Consider the following 24224-nt stretch of genomic DNA (forward strand, 5'->3'; position numbering starts at 1 on the left):
AGAGTTGAAAGACTTAACTTTAAAAGTTAATCTATTAATTATTAAAAATTTTGAATTATTTAAGTTATTATTTGAGTTATTTGAGTTTTATTTTGTAATTTGATTCGAATTTAATTTTTTTTAAGTGGAATTGAATTTTTTTAACGCAAGTCGAAAAGGTTTCTTTAGTCGAGTTGGACACCCATATACGTAGTTACCAATGGTGAATACAAAAAGCAATAATATGTAGTTGCCAAAGCGGTACGTCACAACTACTGAGGATAATCCCGAATTTTGAACACAAGGATGTAGCACCTTCGGAGCCAAATCAACCCCCCCCCCCCCCCACCCCAAAAAAAAAATAAAAAACAAAACAAAACAAAACGACCAACGAAACCCTAAAACAAGAAAATATAAGGTTTAAATATATTAGCGATTCTTATACCATTTTAAAACTTAAAATTAATCTTAATATTGAAATTAAATCACTATATTACTTTTTATTTGAAAATCTTTATATATTCCTTAATTCCTGTCTAGTTTTAGATAAAATAATATTTTAGTCCACTACAATATTATATTTTTATCAATTTGATTGTTAATTTTTAAAAGAAAATAAGAAATAATTATTGATTGAATAAAAATATTTTAATAATCAACGTTTATAACTTTTTGAGGGCTAAATCGATTAAAATTATAAATATAAAAGATTAGAAATTATTTCATTTTTCTATAACTGTAAAATCAATATTTAATGATAAAATTAACATAGATTAAAGACCGAAAATTTTAAATTAAATTAATATAAGGATTTAATTTCATAAAAATAAAATATAGAGGACTACATGTTAAGTTAAATATAGTGCAAGTACCATTGAAACATTTAAACCAAAATAAAAAACAATTCTAAAAAAATGCTTAAAATAATTTATTTAAAAAAATAAAATGTATTTCTCTCATCAATTTGTAACATGTGTTATAATAAGTTCGGAAAACGTTTTCATAATTTTAATTGGTTTAATATAAAAATAAATGCTCAAACTATACCAAAAGTTAATTTTTAGTACATAAAGAATTTTTCGTTAAAAATATGTGTAACATTTTTTCCGTTATAATATTAGGTGTCTACCGTTAAAAATTGTTAAGTGACATGTGTCACATTTATATATTAAAAAAATAAAAAATATAAACATAACACGTGTCACTTAACGATATTTTAAACGGTAAACACTTGAAAGTGTAACGGATAAAACATTAGACACATATTTTTAACGAAAAAATATTTAGACACCAAAAATTAACTTTGGAAATAGTTTAGGCCGTCGTTTTTGTAACACCCATAACCCGTATAATTATACCTATATAGATTATAGATGCCACCCAAATTTCTAAAAAAACCATTTCCCATTCCAAATATGATTTAAAATTTAATTCCTTAAAATGGTAAATGTGTTGAAATATGTTTCGATATAACAAATTTAAAGGCAAAATGTTTTTGGACTTGAATTGAATTTATTCAAAGTTTTCAAAAGGTTTCAAAAATAATTCAAAGTTCATTAAAATCAGATTTGAGCAAGAAAAACTAGATTGCCCAGAGGGAACAGATTTCCCCCCCAGGGGGTATCGATTCCCCGGGAACAGATTCCCCCCAGGGGTATCGATTCCCAGGGTACAGATTCCCCCCTGCATGGTTTGGCTCCGAGAAATAACATATTACTCGGAGGGAACCGATTCCCCCCTTGAGGGTACCGATTCCCTCATTGTTCATCAGCCCAACGGTCATAATATTTGAATATTATGAAGGGGTATCGATTCCCTATGAAGGGTACCGATTCCCCCCATTCTGGGCAGCCTATTTTTGTAGAAAAATCATTCCCAAACGGCTCCAAAACATCCCCAACGGCTAGATATGACTTCAAGCACGTTCCAAGCTATAAATACAAGCTAAGGACACTTGAAGAAGTAAGAGAACAACTATCCAAATAATCAAACACAAGTGAAGAGTTTTTCATTCTTAATTCATCTTTCTCTTGTAAATATTTTGTTCTTGTGAGCTCAATCTTGTAAACACCTACCTTAGAGAGGTTTTCTTGTTTACTTATTTTATCCTTTTGTAAAGGGGAAAGGTTCTAGCTTATCCCATGTAAAAGCTAGGGAAAGATTCTAGTTTAGCCCAGAAAAACTAGGGAGTTTGTAAGGTTACTCTTTATCCTCAAAAGAAAGAACAAATTAGTGAATTTGTTGGAAAATCCTTGGGGAGGAGCTAAGGTAGTGGACGTAGACTTTGATTGAGAAAGTCAAACCACTATAAATCGCTGTGCAATTCTCTATCTTTCAATCTCCTTACTCCCTAAACACAAAACCATTCCGACCCCTCTTTACAAACCGTTCCGATTGTCGATTCGAGCTTCCTAAAAATCCTAACAATTGGCATCAGAGCCTAACTCGTTAAGAAGGTTTAACCACCTTGAGACGATCCTAGAAGAAGCTCTACCAATTCCCGACACAACCGAGAAGATGGCTTCCACCTTCGGCTCGTTCCACATGGAAGACTCCCTACCAACGGACAAGCCTCCATACTTCAATGGAGACAACTATCGTCATTTGAAGAAATTAATGAAGGTATTCATCCAATCCAATGATCTTGATGCATGGGAGATAATCGAGAACGGCTACTCTTCTCCAAAAAAAAAGGAGAAGAAGCGGAGTGACAAAGAACGGAAGAAAGATCAACTTAATGCCAAGGCCATGCACATGGTGTTGTGTGCATTTGGTCCTGAAATCTATGAAGGAGTTTCTTCATGTTCAAGTGCCAAGGAGCTTTGGAATAAGCTCGATTAAATCCATGGAAACAAGAAAGAAGAACCAACAAAGGTGGTGTCTCTAATGGCTCTTGAAGAGCCCGAGGTATCTTCTAACTCAAATGAATTTAATTCATTTACTTTTGATGAGTTACAAGATGCTTATAATAGGTTGTATTTGGGATTTGAGACCATGAATTCCAAATATACGAAATTAATTTCAAAACTCAAAATTGAAAATAAATCGATTTTGAAAGCTAAAGTTGATTTTTAAAATCAAAATGAAATTTTGAAAAATGATTTAGAACTTTCAAAAATCAAAATAAATGATTTAGAAAAGAAAATTTTTGAGTTAGAAGTTAAGCTTGAAAGCTTAACAAAAGAAAAAGAATTAATTTCTAAAAACAATCTATTATGTTTAAAAATGGCAAAATGCTCACATTGCCATTATCATGGTCATTTGGAACATACTTGTCCTTTGAAGAAAGGAAAACGTTTTAAAATTAGGCAAGTATGGGTTTCGAAAGGAACAAAGGGCATTGTAACTAACGTTCAAGGATCTGAAAGAATTTGGATACCAAAATCTACTTAAATGTCTCTTGTAGGTGTGTGGAAGCAATTGTGATGAAAATGATGATATTCAAGATGCTCTAGCCACACATGAATGGAATGGGTAACCTCTAAGCTTAATGCTTTTGATTTTGATTATTTGGTTGCTCATTTGGATTTAAGCATGCATGAGTTCTGATCTTAAAAGATTATGTTTTTTATCTCATGTCTGTTAAAAAAATGTTATGATGAACATTTTAATGCTTTAATGAATTTTCATAATTTTTAGTTCATCATAAGGAATTTTGGTCAAAATTGGTTTTAAATGCAAATGATATCTTTCTAACAATTGATATCAATTTTTTTTAATGTTTTAAATTTTATAACTTTTAATTTTGACCATAATTTTTTTAAATGTTTATGCATGTGGTTTAAATGAAAATGATATATTTCTAACAACTGATATCAAAATTTTTCAAAATGCATAACATTTTTGGAAAACTTTATGCAAATGCACTTAATTTTAACAATTGGTATTAATATCAAATTTCAACAATTGGTATTGTATAAAGTATTTTAGACTTGGATACATTGAATTTCATGTACTACTAACATGTTTGTTATTCTTTGTTGAAATTCAATTTTGTTTAAGTGTCATGATCCTAAAAGCTTAATATTGTTTGAAATGCATTTATTGAGGGGGAGCTTTTGATTTTTCAAATTTTTTTAAATGTCAAATTTACTACTTACTCTCCAAAGTTATTTTGAACTTCAAAGATCGAATTATGTTTGATATAACAAAAAGGGGGAGAAGTTTGGTTTTAAAAAATTCAATTTCTTAATGAAAAAGGGGGAGCTTAACATTTTCATATATTTTTCAACAATTGGTATCTTTTTCATTAAACATTTTATTAAGGGGGAGTTTTGCCAAAAACATTTTTTCAAATGTTTTGTTATATCAAAAAGGGGGAGATTGTTGAAATATGTTTCGATATAACAAATTTAAAGGCAAAATGTTTTTGGACTTGAATTGAATTTATTCAAAGTTTTCAAAAGGTTTCAAAAATAATTCAAAGTTCATTAAAATAGGATTTGAGCAAGAAAACCCATATTGCCCAGAGGGAACAGATTCCCCCCAGGGGGTATCGATTCCCCGGGAACATATTCCCCCATGGGTATCGATTCCCCGGGTACAGATTCCCCCTGCATGGTTTGGCTCCGAGAAATAACAGATTACTCGGAGGGAACCGATTCCTCCCTTGAGGGTACTGATTCCCTCACTATTCATCAGCCCAACGGTCATAATATTTGAATATTATGAAGGGGTATCGATTCCCTATGAAGGGTACCGATTCCCCCCATTCTGGGCAGCCTATTTTTTCAAAAAAATCATTCCCAAACGGCTCCAAAACATCTCCAACGGCTAGATATGACTTCAAACACATTCCAAGCTATAAATACAAGCTAAGGACACTTTAAAAAGTAAGAGAACAACTATCCAAGCAATCAAACACAAGAGAAGAGTTTTTCATTCTTATTTCATCTTTCTCTTGTAAATATTTTGTTCTTGTGAGCTAAATCTTGTAAAAACCTACCTTAGAGAGGTTTTCTTGTTTACTTATTTTATCCTTTTGTAAAGGGGAAATGTTCTAGCTTATCCCGTGTAAAAGCTAGGGAAAGGTTCTAGTTTAGCCCGGAAAAACTAGGGAGTTTGTACGGTTATTCTTTATCCTCAAAAGAAAGAACAAATTAGTGAATTTGTTGGAAAATCCTTGGTGAGGAGCTAAGGTAGTGGACGTAGACTTTGATTGAGAAAGTCGAACCACTATAAATCACTGTGCAATTCTCTATCTTTCAATCTCCTTACTCCCTAAACACAAAACCGTTCTGACCCCTCTTTACAAACCGTTCCGGTTGTCGATTCGAGCTTCCTAAAAATCCTAACAAAATGATATTATATAAAAATCATATCATATGAATTTTTTTTCATTATAACAAATTTAAAACAAAAGAATTTTTTTATGAACAGTGAACAGTGAACAGTGTATCGATGCACTGCTACAGTACGTGAACAGTGTATCGATGCACAAAACATCGAATTAATATTGTGCATCGATGCACTGCTACAGTAATTTCCGAAAAATACATATAAAACTCATAAAAATTTAACCTTTCATCACTATAAAATTTACCATTTTGTTTCCAAATTTATTCAACAAAACAAATTGAATATTATTAATTATATGCCACTTTCTAAGTCAAGTTCCATCATAGGATGTCATTCCAAACTCTTTATTCTACTACTGATATTGAAATATACTCCTCGATGCTTGATGTCATTCCAAACTCTTTATTCTACTACTGGCTTTTTACCTACGCGTGAAAATCATCAAACGCTAAGTATAAACTTAGTGAGGCAATTAAAACAATAAACAGTGCAATACAATTCATGCATGATTTTCAATGTTAAAAAATCAAATTTCCATAAAATCATTTTACTAACATATCCAACATTTTACCATGATCAAAATAATATAAAATCTCTTACCATTTATCTCATAAGCTCTTAAGCTTATTTTACCAAAATACTTACCATTTAAATTCCATAAGCTCGTAAGCTTATTTTATCAATATTCTTGCCATTATTCATAAGCTCCTAAGCTTATTTGCATACTTACCATTTATTAACCAATAAACCATAACTCATACCCATAATATAACTGTATGAGGAACCCGATATAGGAGTTAAATATTGCATTGAAGTGCAGAGGTCGAGCTTTGCTCACCTAATAATGCACCGTAGTGCTTGTACCGTGTCTTCGCTAGACACTTTGTGTAATACCCCAAAAATTTAGATAATGATCAAAATGAAAATTTTGAAGGTTTGATGGCCAAAGTAGTAAATTGGGAAAAGTTTGAGGAAATTAAGTGACAATTTCCTAAAAAGAATTTTATTCCATAAATAGATGGTTTACTCTTGAGAGTGGAGTTTTATAGAAATCATATTTTTTGGATTTGGAATTTTAGTAAAGAAAAACTAGAAAGGGTTAAAGGCCTACAAGGAATCGATAATTCCGATCGAATTGGAATTTTACAAAAATTTGAGGGATGTTATAAATGGTTGGAAATATTATTTTAATATTTTATATCAGAGAAATTTGGTTTGGAAATGTGTAATTTTTTAGATTTAACCAAAACAGTGGAATTTAGTGACTAAAACACAAGATTTGAAAAATTCAAAGGAAATTTCGGAAATAAAATTCAAAATAATTCAGATTTGACTTTGAAATATTATAAGGATGAGTTGTCATGGTTTTATGGTAAATATGAAGATTCATTAAGGGTGATTTGGTCTAATCTCAAGTGAATGAATATTTTATTCATTTAAAGTTAGATTAAATGTAAATTAAGATGAAATGTACCTAACATTTCATTTCACATGCTCATCTTCTTCTCCAACCAGACGTGAACTTCTTCAAAGGTGATAGAAAGCTTCAATTTCATTTTTAAGCAAATTCATTTGGATTTTGAGTATGCTGAAAATAAAAAATTGTTATATGCGAAAAACACTATCATTTGGTACCAATATTGCATGATAATATTGTTAGTGTTCAAGTTCATCTTGAGTTGATGAAGGGATGTTGATTTCTTGTGTTTTATGTTATGAAGAGTTAAGAGATTTTAAAGAATTGGTTGTAAGAATTGATGAAGAACCTAAGGATGAAGTTAAAGAAAACAGTTTCTATTTTGAATTTAGCAGTGGGTTTGGAAATTTACCATAAATTATATACAAATAAGTTGGATGTTATTTTTATATATTATGTTCATATATTGATCTAGTTCTGTTTAAAACAAACGGGAATCAATTTCAAGGTGTATACAAAGAGATATAAATTTTTAACCAAGGAAAGGTCAGAAAAATTGGACAGCAGATTCTGCAAAACAGATTTTGCTGATCAACTTTGAAAATTCACCATAAATTGTACATAATGAATTAGAAGGAGTTCTTTATATGGATAGATTCGTATTCCAATATAGATTGCAACAGAATATATGAAATTAAATTTCAGTGTGTATATCAATAAAAAATACTGATTCTTTAAAGCTAGTGCTAGTTATTTGAATATGGAAAATTGATGGGTTGTTGTGTAAGTGTTATATAATTGATGTACTATGCTGGAAATTGTTGTTTGGGAATTGAAATGAGGGTTAGATGTGAAATATGACTATTTTGGAAGTTTGAAAAGATTGGTGATTTAAGTACAACACTTGAATAGTTGGGGTACTTAAATGTATTTATGCTTTTGTAAAAGCATTTGAATGGTAATAATTTCAATATTGGAAATTTTGTATTGAAATTCTAAGTGATAAAATGATAAAGAACCATTTTGTGTAAATTGGAAAAGTTGGTTCCAATGTTGAAAAGGAATTATTAAGAGTTAAGTATTTTGATAGATAATGAGTTTCAAATATATTAGGGAGTTATTTTGGGATATGTTTATGTTAGTACAATACTAACATATGTATTATTATGAAATTGTGATATATACAAATTATGATTTATTTGCAATTGAAGCAAGTCAAGTGCAAAAAGGGTTTATTGTGGACAATAGTGAGGCATATATTTTGAAAGATATAAAGTGTCAAGGTGAGTGTAATACATGCATGAAATTATACATAGATGTTTTATACATCATCAAGAAGACTTGCGATAAGTCGACCTTGTTTATATCAGCATGATATTATGTCATATTTTTATAAATTGACATGACATTGATATGTCACAGTATGAAATTATAATGCATTGATTTTGGAAAATGTGATATTTTACCATGAATGTTATTTTGGGTATGAACTGCCCGTTGTTAAATTATGATAATATACTTTGCCATGGATGGATCAAATAAAATAGACTGTATGCCCAAGTCAGTTAGTGAGGGACATGGTATAGTTGGCATGCCATAGAGTTCAGTAGCAAGCTGCATATTCGGGAATACACTAAAGGATACCTAGTGTATATGGTGGGCACGACCTTATGTGTCATATTGGGGACTGTACTTAAGGATACCTAGTACAGGTGGTGGACACGACCTAATGTGTCATACTCGGGATTGCACTACGGTGCAAGTATTTGACTCGTGTACCCAGGGTCCTCAAGGTTGTATATTGGGATATTGTCTATGGTAAATGGTATATGGTTTATGGTATATGGTTTATGGTTTATTAGTTAATAAATGGTAAGTATGCAAATAAGCTTACAAGCTTATGGAATAAATGGCAAGTATATTGGAAAAGAATTTTTATATTCAGTTATATTCTTTTGATCATGGTAAAATATTGGATATGCTAGGAATATGATTTTAAGGTATTTGGTTTTTATAATGAAATTCATGCATGAGTCGTATTAAGCTATTATTGTTTTAAATTGCCTCACTAAGTTTATACTTAGCGTGTGATGATTTTCACACGTAGGTAAAATGTCAGTAATGGAATAAAGAGTTCAACATGATATCAAGCATCGAGGAGTATATTTCAATATCAGTAAGACATCCTATGATGGAATTTGACTTAGATATTGGCATGTAATTTGATAATGTTTAATTTGTTTTGTTGAATTAATTTAGAAACAAATTGGTAAATTGAAAGTGATGAAAGGTTAATTTGTATGAGTTTTATATGTAATTTTCAGAAGTTACTGTAACAATTATTGTAGCAATGAACAGTACCACGTTTGTTAATAATTTTCCAGTATATTAAAGGGGTACCGATTCCCCTGTTACAAGAACCGATTCCCCCACTGTTCACTGTTACTGTTCACTATTCACTATTCATAAAAATCTTTTGTTTTAAATTTGTTATAATGAAACACAATTCATATGATATGATATTTTTATAATATCATTTACCATTTTAAGAAAATAAATTTTAAATCACTTTTGAAATTGGAAATGGTTTTTAAAAATTCGGGTGACATCTATAATCTGTATAGGTATAATTATACGAGTTATGGGTGTTACATTTATTGGCATCAGAGCTACAAGTTTAGCTGATTCTAGGACTAAACCGAGTTTGTTTTGAATTAAAAAAGTATATACATGCCACTAGGATGTCAAAAGTTACTGATAGTTGTATTTATATTGTGATGATGCTTATTGAGAGTAAAGTTACTCTTTAATAATGTATGATGATTCTAACTATGTTCAGATGTCGGAAATGAAAGATAAAGGTAAGAAATTTGGAAATGTTGAAAAGAAAGTCGAGATTGAAATCGACTAAAATGGGACCCGACATGACTTATGTAAAACACCTTAGAAGGGTAGATGTTATAAAGGATTTTTCTCCATTTTGTGGAAGAAATGCCCCAGCTTTTAATGAAGATTCTGAATTTGAAGAATCGATTAAAAAGTTTGAATGGATTACAAGAAAAGTTGAATCGGATGAGGATCTAGATGAGATTTCTGAATCTAGTGATGATTATGAGGTTTCTCCAAGTAAGCTTAAATAAGTGAGAAATATTTAAGCTAAGCATTAAATTATTTAAATCATCGTTTGATTTGAGTAAGAGAAATTGAGTAAGCGGTAAATATGATTTCCGCTAAAAGTTTACAGAAAGTTGAGTTAATAGTGAATCAAATGGTTATGAGTTGGATTGAGAATAGATATCAAATCTATAGAACTGGATAGAGTTACCTTGTGAAGGTAAATATGCAAAAATGGATTGTCTAACCTTCCATGTTGTAATGAAAATATTGTTTAGATTGAGATGGATTCTCAAGAACTTGAAATGTGTCAAGTTCGTAATGATAAGAAAAAGAGTAAATTTGTTTACCAGTGTGATTTTAGCATTAATTGCTATGAAGTTATTACTACAAATTGTCAATTTTTCTTATTGAACGATGTGAACATTGAGACTTTCATTTGAGATGGAAAATGTTTCAACTGTTCGAAAATATTAATTTGGATTTGGAAAAAAATTATACAGATTTCCTTAAGATGAAATAAGGAATTCTAAAGTAGAAATATTCAATTCTACTTGATATCGAGTGATATTATAGCGGAAGACCCATAGGTCACGATTATGATACAAGTGTTAGATGGACAAATAGTAAATATCTGATAAAGATTCAGGAGCTTATGTTACCGGTGAATATTACGGGACTATCATTAACAAGTTTTAGATCATTTTGATCATGAGTTGGTTGTCTCTGCATTAAGGTTGGGTTAATGGTCGCAAGAAGCGATTAATTTAGAAAAATGTAGAGAAATTAAAAATTTTAATGATTGAGGAAAAAATTGAAATCATCACTAACGTGATATTAGCAATGGTTATGATTAAGATGATGCAATAAGGATGCATAGTTTTTCTAGCTATGTTGATATATACTCAAGTATTTGAAGTAAGATCATATGATATTTCCATAACTTGGGAATTTCCATATTTCTTTTTAGATTTATTATTTGGGTTACCTCCAGATTGAGAGGTGGAAATCAATATTAATGGTTATCAAGGCATTAATCTTGTATTTATGGGTTCATATCGAATGGTTGTGATTGAGTTAAGAGAATAAAGAACCAATTGTAAGAATTTATAGATGGAGGATGCATTAGACCGAGTAGTTCACATTGGGGTGAACCAGTGTTGTTGAAAAAAATGGATATGTGCAATTATGCATAAATTATCGATAGTTAAATAGAGTAACTATCAAGAAAAAAATATGCTATTTTGAGGATTTATGACTTGTTTTATCAGCTTAAAAGGAGCAGCAATGTCTAAAATTGATATTTGAATGGGATATCACCCGTTAAATTTTAAAGAGGAAGATGTTCCAAAGATAGTTTTCAGGAAACTGTATAGACACTACGAGTTTATAGTAAAGCCGTTTGGTTTGAAAAATGCTCTAGCAGCATTCGTGGATTTTGATGAATCAAGTATTTCAACCTTACTTAAATCAATTTGAGGTGGTATGTATTGATGACATTCGGGTATACTCGAATACAAAGATAGATCATGATGTTCATATTTGTATTGTGCTCGAGATAATTAAGGGTAAAAAGTTATATGCCAAAATGTCAAAGTGTGAGTTTTGCCTATTAGAAGTTGCTTTTCTTGGTTATGTTGTCTTGACAGAAGGTATAAAGCAATCAAGCAATATTGGAGTGGAAACCTCCAAAGAATGTTTAGAGGTCTGAAGTTTTTGGGACTTGTTGGTTATTATCGAAGGTTTGTGAAAAACGTTTCGATGATTGCTTCTCTTTTGACCAAGCTCTTGAGAAAGGATGTTTCATTTGCTTCGACTGAGAAATATTAAGAGAGTTTTAAAGCTTTAAAGAATATTTTAACGGAAGCACCAGTGTCGGTACAACCGGAATCATACAAAGCGTATGTAGTGTATAGTGATACATCTCATAATGGTTTGGGTTGTGTACTTATACAAGAAGGTAAGGTGGTAGCCTATGTTTTTTACAATTAAAGATGCATGAGAGGAATTATCCTACTCATGATCTTGAGTTAGCAGCGGTTATTTTTGCTCTAAAGATTTGGCGTCATTATTTGTATGGTGAGAGATGCCACATTTACATGGGTCATAAGAGTTTGAAATAATTGTTGACACAAAAAGAGCTCACTTTGAGATAGACAAGATGAATAGAACTTTTAAAGGATTATGATTTGATCATTGATTATCATCCAAACAAAACAAATGTTGTAGCGAATGCACTTAGTCGAAAAACTTTTGCAGCTTTTCGAGTTATGGATGTGCGACTATTGTTGAAAGAAAATGGCAGACTATTAGATGAATTAAAAGTAAAACTGATGTTTTTATATCGGATAATAGAGCTACAAAAGAAATATGGCAGATGCTTGGAAAAGATTTCACTAGTGGAAAAAGGTGAGACTAAAGACTTTGAAGTCAAGTCAAATGTATGTCTGTATTATCGAGGAAGAATCTATATTCCACATAATGATGAGTTGAAGAAAGATATTCTTTCTGAGGCACATTATAGTCCACTAACTATGCATACAAGTGGGAATAAAATGTATAAGGATGTAAAGAGTCATTTTGGTGGCCAAGTATGAAAAGAAACATTATTAAGTTTGTTGCTACAAGTTTGACATGTCAACAAGTAAAAGCTGAGCATAAAGTGCTTTCGTAATTGTTGCAACTGATTTCTATTCCAGAGTGGAAGTAGAAAAAATACTATGGATTTTGTTAATGGATTACCTTTGACATCAAATAAAAAGGAGTCCATTTGGGTGATAGTGACTAGTTAATTAAACCGGTACATTTCATTCCAATGTGAATGGATTATGTATTGGATAAATATACAGAGTTATATATCAAGGAGATAGTTCAACTACATGGAATGTCAGTATCCATTATATCGGACAGAGATCCAAAGTTCACTTTAAGATTTTGGAAATATTTGTATAAAATTTTTGGTATTTTATTGAATTTCAGTACGATCTTTCATCCACAGACAGATGGTAAGTCAGAAAGTACTATTCAGATATTAGGAGATATGCTGACTGCATGAGTGATTGATTCCAAGGAATCATGGGAAAAGAAAAGTATTTTCTTTTAGTAAAATTTTACTACAATAACAATTATCAATTGAGTAAAAAGATGGTTCCGTATAATGTTTAATATGGGAGAGAATGTTGAACACCATTAAATTAGTTCGAGCTAAAAGATTGAAATCTTCTTGGCCAACATTTATTTAAATAGGTTGAAGATAAAGTAAAGATAATCTCAAGATGATATTTGATCAGCAAAAGTCTTATGCATATCTGAAGTGAAAAGAGATTGAATTCCATGAAGGTGATAAAGTTTTTCTTAAGGAATCATCTTGAAAAAATATATATATATTTTGCGCCCAAAACGCAAAGGAAAATTAAGTCTAAGATTCATTGGACCTTACGAGATATTAAAAAGAGTTAGACTGATGGTTTATCAGTTAACATTAATCCTGGAGGTAATTGAGATCCAGAGTTGGACAAAGTATACAATGTTTTTCATGTGTAGATGCTTAAAAAGTATCGATTGGATCTTTCACATGTCATTGCATCAGAGAAAATTGAGATTTGACTAGATTTGACTTATGAAGAAGAACCAGTTCAAATATTAGCTCGAGAAATTAAATAACTGCGTAACAAGATGATTTCTCTAGTCAAAGTGATTTAGCAAAATCATAATGTCGAGGACGTTACTTGGGAAAGAGAGGATGATATGAAAATGTGTAGATATTTTTATATCAGGTTGAAGATTTGGATTAAACATGTTCAAAATCTAATGATTGGAATGATCTTCACAAAATTCCCAAATGAAGGAGGAAAAATTAGAATTTAAGAAGTTGGCAAGACCAGAAGAGGTTTTTGAATAAAGAGAGGGCACGTCTTACCAGTTTTACAACCCTAAATTAGGGTTATGAATGTAAAATGGAAAGTACAATCCTTAAAAAAGGGAGTTACAATTTTCATAAAAAGTTTTAAAATTCAAGGATGAATTTTCTTAAGGAGGGGAGAATTGTAATACCCCAAAAATTTTGATAATGATCAAAATGAAAATTTTGAAGGTTTGATGGTCAAAGTAGTAAATTGGAAAAGTTTGAGGAAATTAAGCGATAATTTCCTAAAAATAATTTTATTCCATAAATAGATGGTTTACTCTTGAGAATGGAGTTTTATAGAAATCATATTTTTTGGATTTGAAATTTTAGTAAAGAAAAAACTAGAAAGGGTTAAAGTCCGATAAGGAATCGGTAATTCCGATCGAATTGGAATTTTACAAAAATTTGAGGGATGTTATAAAATGGTTGGAAATATTATTTTAATATTTTATATCAGAGAAATTTGGTTTGAAAATGTGCAATTTATTAGATTTAATTGAAACAGTGGAATTTAGTGACTAAAACGCAAGATTTAAAACTTTCAAGGGAAATTTTGGAAATAAAAGTCAAAATAATTCAACTTTGACTTTGAAATATGATAAGGATGAGTTGTCATAGTTTTATGGTAAATACGAAGATTCATTAAGGGTATTTGGTCTTATCTCAAGTGAATGAATATTTTATTCATTTAAAGTTAAATTAAATGTAAATTAAGATAAAATGTACCTAACATTTCATTTCACATGCTCATCTTCTTCTCCAACCAGACGTGAGCTTCTTCAAAGGTGAGAGAAAGCTTCAATTTCATTTTTAAGCAAATTCATTTGGATTTTGAGTATGTTGAATATAGAAAATTGTTATATAAGAAAAACACTATCATTTGTACAAATGTTGCATGATAATATTGTTAATGTTCAAGTTCATCTTGATTTGATGAAGGGGATGTTGATTTCTTTTGTTTTATGGGTTATGAAGAGTTAAGTGATTTTAAAGAATTGGTTGTAAGAATTGATGAAGAACCTAAGGATGAGGTTAAAGAAAATAGTTTCTATTTTGAATTTAGCAGTGGGTTTGGAAATTTACCAGAAATTATATAAAACTAATTTGGAGGTTGTTTTTATATATTATGTTCATATATTGATATAGATCTGTTTAAAACAAATGGGGATCAATTTTAAGGTGTATACAAAGAGATATGAATTTTTAACCAAGGAAAGATCAGAAAAATATGACAGCAGATTCTGCAAAACAGATTTTGTTGATCAACTTTGAAAATTCACCATAACTTGTACAAAATGAATTAGAATGAGTTTTTTATATGGATATATTTGTATTCGAGTCTAGTTTTCAACGGAATAAATGGAATTAAATTCCAGTGTGTATATGAATACAAAATACTGATTCTTTAAAGGTAGTGCGAGTTGTTTGAATATGGAAAATTGATGGGTTGTTGTGTAAGTGTTATATAATTGATGTACTATGCTGGAAATTGTTGTTTGAGAATTGAAATGAGGGTTAGATGTGAAATATGACTATTTTGGAAGTTTGAAAAGATTGGTGATTTAAGTACAACACTTGAATAGTTGGGGTACTTAAATGTATTTATGCTTTTGTAAAAGCATTTGAATGGTTATAATTTCAATACTGAAAAATTTGTATTGAAATTCTAAGTGATAAAATGGTAAAGGACCATTTTGTGTAAATTGGAAAAGTTGGTTCCAATATTGAAAAGGAATTATTAAGAGTTAAGTATTTTGATAGATAATGAGTTTCAAATATATTAGGGAGTTATTTTGGGATATGTTTATGTTAGTACAATACTAACATATGTATTATTATGAAATTGTGATATATACAGATTATGATTTATTTGCAATTGAAGCAACTCAAGTGCAAAAAGGGTTTATTGTGGACAATAGTGAGGCACATATTTTGAAACATATAAAGTGTCAAGGTGAGTGCAATACATGCATGAAATTATACATAGATGTTTTATACATCATCAGGAAGACTTGCGATAAGTCGACCTTGTTTATATCAGCATGATATTATGTCATATTTTTATAAATTGACATGACATTGATATGTCATAGTATGAAATTATAATGCATTGATTTTGGAAAATGTGATATTTTACCATGAATGTTATTTTGAGTATGATCTGCCCATTGTTAAATTATGATAATATACTTTGCCATGGATGGATCAAATAAATTAGACTGTATGCCCAAGTCAGTTATTGAGGGACAGGGTATAGTTGGCATGCCATAGAGTTCAACAACAGGCCGCATATTCGGGAATACACTAAAGGATACCTAGTGTATATGGTGGGCACGACCTTATGTGTCATATTCGAGACTGTACTTAAGGATACCTAGTACAAATGGTGGACACGACCTTATGTGTCATGTAATACCCCAAAAATTTAGACAATGACTAAAATGAAATTTTTGAAAGTTTGATGGTCAAAGTAGAAAATTAGGAAAAAGTTTAGGGAATTAAGTGATAATTTCCTAAAAAGAATTTTATTCCATAAATAGATGGTTTACTCTTGAGTGTGGAGTTTTATAGAAATCATATTTTTGGATTTGGAATTTTAGTAAAGAAAAACTAGAAAGGGTTAAAGCCGGTAAGGAAATCGGTATTTCAGATCGAATTGGAATTTTACAAAAATTTGAATGATGTTATCAAATGTTTGGAAATATTATTTTAATATTTTAGATCAGAGAAATTTGATTTGGAATTGTGCAATTTTTCAGATTTAATCGAAACAGTGGAATTTAGTGACTAAAATGCAAGTTTTGAAAATTCATAGGCAATTTCGTGAGTCAAAGTCAAAATACTTCAACTTTGACTTTGAAATATATTATGGATCAGGTGGCTTGGTTTTATGGTGAATAAGAAAATTCATTAAGGGTAAAAATGGAATTTCCTATGGTGTTGAATAAAAAAATTCTATGATATTTTATTTAAGCATGTGTTAGATCTATTATAGCATTATTAGATCAAATATGGTGGAGCATCTTCAGCTTCTTCTTCATCCAAGACCGACATCTCCAAGCTTGCAAGGTAGGTGTTTTTTTTTTAATTTTGAAGCAATCTTGTTGAGAATTATACTTGGGTGTGATTAGGAAAAATGTTCTAAGTTCAATTCTCTACATTTTGACATGAATATTACTAGGGTTTCATGTTCAAGTTCATCTTGAGTTGATGAAGGGGATTTTGATTCTTGTGTTTTATGGGTTTTGAAGAGTAAATTGATTTTAAAGAATTGATTGTATGAATTGTTGAAGAACCTAAGAATGAAGTTAAAGAAAACAATTTGGATTTTGAATCTGGAAGTAGGTTCAAAAATTCACCAGAAATTATATAAAAATAATTTAGAGGTTTTTTTTATATATTCTTTTCATATATCGATCTAGTTTCGTTTAAAACAAACGGGGATCAATTTCAAGGTGTATACAAAAAGATATGAATTTTTAACCAAGGAAAGGTCAGAAAATTCGGACAGCAGATTCTGCAAAACAGATTCTGTTGATCAACTTTGAAAATTCACCATAAATTGTATAGAATGAATTAGAAGGATTTGTTTATATGGAAAGATTCATATTCGATTCTAGTTTTCAATGGAAGAAACATAATTGAATTCCAGTGTGTATATCAATACAGAATATTGATTCTTTGAAGTTTGTGTGAATTGTCTGAATATGGAAAATTGATGGGTTGTTGTATAAGTGTTGTATGATTGATATACTATGTTGGAAAATGTTGTTTTGGAATTAAAATGAGAGTTAGATGTGATATATGACTGTTTTGGAAGTTTGAAAAGATTTGTGGTTTAAGTACAACATTTTTAGAGTTTGGGTATTTAAAGATAATTATGCTTTTGTAAAAGCATTTGAATGGGAATAGTTTCAATGCTGGAATTATTGGTATTAAGAATTTAAGTGGTAAAATGGTGAAGGACCATTTTGAGTAAATTGGAAAAGTTAGTTCCAATACTAAAAAGAATTAGTAAGTGTTAAAGTATTTTGTGGTGAATAGTTTGAAGTACGATTATGGAATTTATTTTGGAAATGTATTTATGTTAGTATGATACTAACATATATATAGGTATGAATCTATATTTTTTACAGATCGTGATTTACTCAGTGTTCAAAGCGATTCGAGTATAAAAGAAAAGGGTTATTGTGGACAATAGTGAGGCTCATATTTTGGAAAATTATAAAGTGTCAAGGTGAGTGCAATAAATGCATGACATTATACATGGATGTTTTATACATCATCAGGAAGACTTGCGATAAGTCGACCTTGTTTATGTTGACATGATATTTATGTCAATTATCATATATTTGATATATTCTAAATATGTCAAAGGTTGAAAATAAAATGCATTGATCACTGATTTTTGCATATGATTTTTATCATGAATGTTATTTCGGGTATGAACTGCCCAATGTTCAATATTGATAATATACTTTGCCATGGATGTATCAAATAAAGTAGACTGTATGCCCAAGTCAGTTATTGAGGGACAGGGTATAGTTGGCATGCCATAGAGTCCAGCAGCAGGCTGCATATTCTGGAATACACTAAAGGATACCTAGTGTATATGGTGGGCACGACCTTATGTGTCATATTCGGGACTGTACTTAAGGATACCTAGTACAGATGGTGGACACGACCTTATGTGTCATACTCAGGATATCACTACGGTGCTTATATTTGACTCGTGTACCTAGGGTCCTCAGGGTTGTATATTGGGCTATTGTCTATGGTACATGGTTATGGAATAATGGCAAGTGTATTGGTAAAAAAAGCTTACGAGCTTATGGTACAAATGGTAAGTATTTTGGTAAAATAAGCTTACGAGCTTATGGTTAATAAATGGTAAAATATTGAATATGCAAGTAAAATGATTTTATGGCATTTTGATTTGTCATTGAAATTCATGCATGATTTTTATTGCACTGTATATTGTTTTAAATTGTCTCACTAAGTTTATACTTAGCGTGTGATGATTTTCACGCGTAGGTAAAAAGCAAAGAATAAGAATAAAGAGTTCAGAACGACATCAAAGATCGAGAAGTATATTTCAATATCAGTAAGACATCATAAGTTGTAATGTTAGTTTTATTAGTGGCATGTAATTATAAATGTTTTATTTGTTTTGTTAAACAAATTTGGAACTAAATGGAATTTTGTTGAATTTATATGTATTTTCGAAAGTTACCTTGTGAAGGGGAATCGATTCCCCCTACAGGGAACCGATTCCCCCACTGTTCACGAGGTACTGTTCACTATTCATAAAAAAATCTTTTGCATTAAATTTGCTATAACAAAATATAAATTTTATGATATGATATTTTTATAATATCAGTTACCATTTTAAGAAAATAAATTTTAAACAGCTTTCGAATTGAGAAATATTTTTAGAAAATCGAGTGAAATCTATAATCTGTATAGGTATAATTATACGGGTTATGGGTGTTACATTTATTGGCATCAGAGCTACATGTTTAGTCGATTCTAGGACTAAATCGAGGTTATTTTGAGTTAAAAAGTGTATACATGCCACTAGGATGTCAAAAGTTACTGATATTTGTATATATAATGTGATGATGTTTATAGGGAGTAAAGTTACTCTTTACTAAAGTATGATGATTCTGACTATGTTCAGATGTTGGAATTAAAGACAAAGGTAAGAAAGTTAAAATTGTTGAAAAGAAGATCGAGATTGAAATCGTTGAAAAGGGACCCGACATGGCTTATGTAAAACACCTTGGAAGGGTAGATTGTTGTAAGGGATTTTTCTCCATTTGTGGAAGAAATGCCCCAGCGTTTAACAAACTTTATGAATTGGAAGAATTGATTAAAAAAAATTTTGAACGACTTACAAGAAAAGTCAAATCGGATGAGGATCCAAAGGAGATTTCTGAGTTTACTGATGATTTTGAGGTTCTCCAAGTAAGCTTAAATAAGTGAGAAATATTTAAGCTAAGAATTAAATTGTTTAAAACATTGTTGATTGAAGGAATTGAATAAGCGGTAAATATTATTCCCGCTAAAAGTTTAAAGAAAGTTGAGTTATTGGTGAATCAAATGGATATGAGTTGGATTGAGAATATATATCAAGTCCATAAAATGGATAGAGTTACCTTGTGAAGGTAAATATGAGGAAATGGATTGTCTAACTTTCCATGATGCAATGAATTATTGTTTAGATTGAGATGGATTCTCAAGAACTTGAAAAGTGTTAGATTCCTAGTGAGAGGAAAAATAGTAAATTTGCTTGATAGTGTGATTTTAGCATTAACTGTTATGAAGTTATTGCTACAAATTTATCAAGTTTTCTTATTGAATGATGTGAACATTAAGACTTTCATTTGAGATTGAAAATGTTTCAATTGTTCGAAAATATTATTTTGGATATGGAAAAGTTATACAGATTTCCTTAAGAATGAGATAAGGAATTCTAAAGTTTAGATATTAAATTCAACTTGATAAAAAGTGTTATTATGGCATAAGACCATTGGGTCATGATACAGGTGTTAGGCGGACAAATAATAAAGTTTCGATAAAGATTCAAGAGTTTATGTTATCGGTGAATCTTATGGGATCATCATTAACAAGTTGTAGATCATGAGTTGGTTGTCTCTGCATTGAGATTGGGTTAATGGTCGCAAGAAGCAATTAATTTAGAAAAATGCAAAGAAATTAAAAATTTTAATGATTGATGAAAAAATGAAATATCACTAATGTGATATCAACAATGGTTATGATTAAGATGATGTATGAAGGATACATAGCTTTTCTAGCTAAGGTGATAGATACTTAAGTATCTGAAGTAAGATCATATGATAATTCCATAACTCGGGAATTTCCATATGTCTTTATATATTTATTATTTGGGTTACCTCCAGATCAAGAGGTGGAATTCAATATTAATGGTTGTCAAGGCATTGATCTTGTAATTATGGGTTCGTACCAACTGATTACAATTGAGTTAAGAGAATAAAGAATCAATTACAAGAATTGATAGACTGAGGATGCATTAGACCGAGTAGTTCACATTGGGGTGAATCGGTGTTGTTTATAAGAAAAAAATGGATATGTGCGTTTATGCATAAATTATCGATAGTTAAATAGAGTAACTATCAAGAAAAAATATCCTATTTTGAGGATTGATGACTTGTTTGATAAGCTTAAAAGAAGCAGTAATGTTTTAAAAAATTGATATTTGAATGGGATATCAACAGTTAAATTTTAAAGAGGAAGATGTTCCAAAAATAGTTTTCAGGAAACGTATAGACACTACGAGTTTGTAGTAATGCCGTTTGGTTTGAAAAAAAAATTCTCTGGCAGCATTCATGGATTTGATGAATCGAGTATTTCAATTTTGCTTGGATTAATTTGAGGTGGTATGTATTGATGACATTCTGGTATACTTGAAGATAAAGATAGAGCATGATGCTTATCTTGTACTGTGCTTGAGATACTTAAGGGTAAAAAGTTATATGCCGAAATGTCAAAGTGTGAGTTTTGGCTATCAGAAGTTGCTTTTCTTGATTATGTTGTCTTGACAGAAGGTATAAAAAAACAATTCAAGCAATATTGGAGTGGAAATCTCCAAAGAATGTTCTTAAGTCCGTAGTTTTTGGGACTTGTTTGTTATTATCGAAGGTTTGTGAAAAACTTTTCAATGGTTGATTTTCCTTTGACCAAGCTCTTGAGAAGGGATGTTTCATTTGCTTGGACTGAAAAATGTCAAGAGAATTTTAAAGCTTTAAAGAATATTTAACGGAAACACCAGTGTTGGTACAACTGGAAACTGTCAAAGAGTATGTGGTGTATAGTGATGCATCTCATAATGGTTTGGGTTGTGTGCTTATGCAAGAAGGTATGGTGATAACATATACTTCTTAACAATTAAATACACATGAGAGAAATTATCCTACTCATGATCTTGAGTTATCAGCGGTAGTGTTTTTTAAGATTTGGCGTCATTAATTGTATGGTGAGAAATGTCACATCTACATGGATGATAAGAGTTTGAAATATTTGTTGACTCAAAAAGAAAAAAAAAAGCTCAATTTGAGACAAAGATGATGGATAGAACTTTTAAAGGACTATGATTTGATCATTGATTATCATCTAGGTAAAGTAAATGTTGTAGCAGATGCACTTAAACAGAAATCTTTTGCAGCTTTACGAGCTATGGATGTGCGACTATGGTTGAAAGAAAATGGCGCACTATTGGAAAAAAACCGATGTTTTTAGATCGGAGGATAGAGCTACAAAAGAAAGATGTCAGATATGAAAAGAACATTACTGAGTTTGTTGCTACATGTTTGACATGTCAACAAGTAAAAGCTAAGCATAAAGTGCTTTCGTAATTGTTGCAATTGATTTCTATTCCAGAGTAGAAGTGGTAAAATAGTCACTATGGATACTGTTACAGGGTTACCTTTGACATCAAATAAAAAAGATTCCATTTGGGTAATAGTGATTGGTTGATTACATCGGCACATTTCATTTTGATGCAAATGGACTATGTATTGGATAATTATACAGAGTTATTTATCAAGGAGATAGTTTATTTACAAGGAGTATCAGAATGAAAAAGGGGAACCGAATCCCCCACTATTCACGTGATACTATTCACTATTCATAAAAAAATCTTTTGCATTAAATTTGCTATAACAAAATATAAATTTTATGATATGATGTTTTTATTAGTTACCATTTTAAGAAAATAAATTTTAAACCGCTTTCGAATTGAGAAATGTTTTTAGAAAATCAGGTGACATCTATAATCTGTATAGGTATAATTATACGGGTTTTGGGTGTTACATGTCATACTCGGGATTGCACTACGGTGCAAGTATTTGACTCGTGTACCCAGGGTCCTCAGGGTTGTATATTGGGCTATTGTCTATGGTAAATGGTATCTGGTTTATGGTTTATTAGTTAATAAATGGTAAGTATGCAAATAAGCTTACAAGCTTATGGAATAAATGGCAAGTATATTGGAAAAGAATTTTTATATTCAGTTATATTCTTTTGATCATGGTAAAATATTGGATATGCTGGTAATATGATTTTAAGGTATTTGGTTTTTATAATGAAATTCATGCATGAGTCTTATTACACTGTTATTGTTTTAAATTGCCTCACTAAGTTTATACTTAGCGTGTGATGATTTTCACGCGTAGGTAAAATATCAGTAATGGAATAAAGAGTTCAACGTGACATCAAGCATCGAGGAGTATATTTCAATATCAGTAAGACATCCTATGATGGAATTTGACTTAGATAGTGGCATGTAATTTGATAATGTTTAATTTGTTTTGTTGAATTAATTTGGAAACAAATTGGTAAATTGATAGTGATGAAAGGTTAATTTTTATGAGTTTTATATGTAATTTTCGGAAGTTACTGTAGCAATGAACAGTACCACATTTGTTAAAAAATTTCTAGTATATTAAAGGGGTACTGATCCCCTGCTACAAGAATCGATTCCCCAACTGTTACTGTTCACTATTCATAAAAAAAATCTTTTGTTTTAAATTTGTTATAACGAAACACAATTAATATGATATGATTTTTTATAATATCATTTACCATTTTAAGAAAATAAATTTAAAATCACTTTTGAAATTGGAAATGGTTTTTAAAAATTCGGGTGACATCTATAATCTGTATAGGTATAATTATACGGGTTATGGGTGTTACACTTTGAGTCATGCACTACGCGTCTTCTCTAGACACTCTAGTACTACCTAATATTGCAGCTGCTAGACTCTATGTCATACCATTAATACCACTGATCCTCAATAACATTCTTGGGCATATAGTCAATTTTATTTGATACATCCATGACAAAGTATATTATCATAATTTAACAATGGGGCAGTTCATACCCAAAAACATTCATGGTAAAATATCATTTTTTCCATAATCAATGCATTATAATTTCATACAGTGACATCTCAATGTCATGTCAATTTATAAAAATGACATAATATAATGCTTATATAAACAAGGTCGACTTATCGCAAGTCTTCTTGATGATGTATAAAACATCCATGCATAATTTCATGCATGTATTGCACTCGCCTTGACACTTTGTAATTTCCAAAATATGTGCCTCACTATTGTCCACAATAAACCCTTTTCTATTTGACTTGCTTCAATCGCAAATCAATCACGATCTATATAAATAACAAATTCATAATGATACATATGATAGTATTGTACTAACATAAACATATCCCTAAATAATTCTATAATATACTTGAACTCATTTTCTATCAAAATACTCAATACTTAATAATTCCTTTTTAACATTGGAGCCAACTTTTCCTATTTACTCAAAATGGCCCTTCACCATTTTATCACTTACATTCTTAATACCAATAATTCTAGAATTGAATTTATTTCCATTCAAATGCTTTTACAAAAGCATAACTACATTTAAGTACCCCAACAACCCATCAATTTTCCATA

Source organism: Hibiscus syriacus, unplaced genomic scaffold (assembly GCF_006381635.1).
Source record: "Hibiscus syriacus cultivar Baekdansim isolate YM2019G1 unplaced genomic scaffold, ASM638163v2 tig00110346_pilon, whole genome shotgun sequence".
NCBI lineage: Eukaryota > Viridiplantae > Streptophyta > Magnoliopsida > Malvales > Malvaceae > Hibiscus > Hibiscus syriacus.